We start from the raw sequence: 2,096 nt of genomic DNA, 5'->3' as shown, positions 1-2,096 counted from the left end.
GCTCTCGATTTGAACAGGCTTCCCTTTCCCAAGGTGCGTACAGGAAAAGGACACCAGGGTTTATAATGTGAACTGTAACAGTCTACTGGTTTATTTTGTAATATTTTTTTTTAACTGCAGTTTTAACTTGCAGGATGCCACATTCTATGATAGTTCTGATTTTAAATCCACAGCTAGAATCTGTATTTAATTTCATCTTTTTTAACCTCTTGCTTTTTTTGATCTCTATTTATTGATGCGTGTTGCCACGTTGCCATTATGTTTTTACATTGGTAGAATATTAATAAAATACACATCCGAGTGCTCTCGACAGTAATTTGTACCTGCTGACTTGTAGGAAAGCTGGCTATATATGAGTGTGTGTGTATATATATTATATAAATATATACATGTATACATAGATACAATACTGCTTTTTTTTATTTTGTCTACAATCTCAAAACAGTCTGACTGAAGCACGAGGTGAATGCTTGTTCTAGTCCATCTGTTCAGGGTCCGGGTTTCCTCCCTGCGACGGCGCGTGGTGCGAGCATCCACGTCTCTCTTCCTGAAGTCAAAGCAATATCCCTCAGGAAAGGGTCAGGTGAGCAGCCGGACGCAGCCGCGGCCTAGAAACGAGACTTTTGGAGACCTGATCTTGTCGTAGGCTTGCGTTGGTGTCCGCTTGGGCCTTATCTTCCTTCAGAGAAACCGTAGTCGCCTTTGGTGCTTATCGAGCTGTTATTCGACCTGCGGATTTCTAAGGCAAGCAGTTGCTTTTCGGGAACGCGTGGACCTTCGCGCAGCCCCGGGGGTGGCCGGCAGTAGGGGCTTCGGCAAGCTCGGCCGCCGCGGGGGCGGCAGGGGTTTTGCTCACGAGCTCAGTGTGTTTCTGCTTGTACCTTTTATCCTGTTGACGTGGGATTTTTTTGGAAACCGTCTCTTAGCAGCCCTGGAAGTGATACAAGCCCTGCCCTCTCCCTCCTGCCTGATACACGGCGGGTTTTGGGGAGGCAGGAGCTGTTTCAAGAGGTGAGTGACCACCTACCGTGAAACCGATAAACCCTCATGTTATACCCCTCGGCGATTTGCTGTTGGGCACACAAAAAACAAAAGGCTTTAAAGCTTTTAGCTGTCGTTAAATTCTGGCTGGCTGCAAAGGAAAGCGCACCCACGTTTAGAAACTGAAGGCTTCCAAATCCTTACATGCAACTTATTAGAAAGGGCTGAAGAGCATCTTAATGCGAGAGCTCGGCTAGTCAGTGTCCCGAAAGGTAAGTGAAGGGGCTTGGTTGACCCAGTGATCCAAATAGATGCAGGAGACTCAAAAAGCAGGACAGTGGCAGGGTATGGATCTGCTGTATAGGCGAGACCGCTGAAGCATTGGCCGCAGACGCTGTTATTCGGAGGCAGTAAATTACCGAGTCTTTAAAAAAAAAAAAAAAAAGTAATAAAAATAATGAAGAAAAATTGCTGCTTGTGCCAGGAAATGTGGCTTTTCTTCTTTTTCATTTTATCTTTTCGTTTAAGACTGGCAGAGGGGAGTTCAGAGCTTTTCTCTCTGGTTTTGTGACTGTGCCGGCGTCTGTGTGTGTCTTGTGCGTGTGTGTTAGGCTGGGGGGAGGGTCGGGGGTGCCCCTCTGGTTTTATTTCTTTTTTTCAAGGATCATGGCAGGATCACACACTCTTTTATACAAGTTAGATCCAGGTCTTTGAATAACCTTTTTTGTAAATAAGAAGAAAAAAAAAACACAAAAAAACCAACAACAAAAAAAAACAAAGCTCCTCACCAAATTCAAGCTTGTACATTATTGTTTTTGGTTGTTTTTGAATTCTGAGTTTTATTGTTTTGTATGTAAATATGTGGACCCAGGAACTGTTATTAATGAGCAAAAAGTTACCGTTCAGGGCAGTGATTCTGTTTAATAATCAGACAAAATGTAGACGAGCTTTTTAAAGCCATATAGTTTTAACTCTGTACAGTAGGTACCGGCCTGTATTATTGTAACAATAACTCTAGCGATGTATAGTGTATCTATATAGTTTGGAGTGCCTTCGCTTCCATGATTTTTTGAATTTTATTTCCCTCCCCCCCCCCCCCTTCCCCACCACCACAC

The sequence above is a fragment of the Aptenodytes forsteri genome, unplaced genomic scaffold (assembly GCF_000699145.1).
Source record: "Aptenodytes forsteri isolate BGI_AS27 unplaced genomic scaffold, ASM69914v1 Scaffold379, whole genome shotgun sequence".
Lineage (NCBI taxonomy): Eukaryota > Metazoa > Chordata > Aves > Sphenisciformes > Spheniscidae > Aptenodytes > Aptenodytes forsteri.
The sequence above is the reverse complement of the archived record's forward strand: the minus strand, read 5'-3'. Positions refer to the sequence as shown.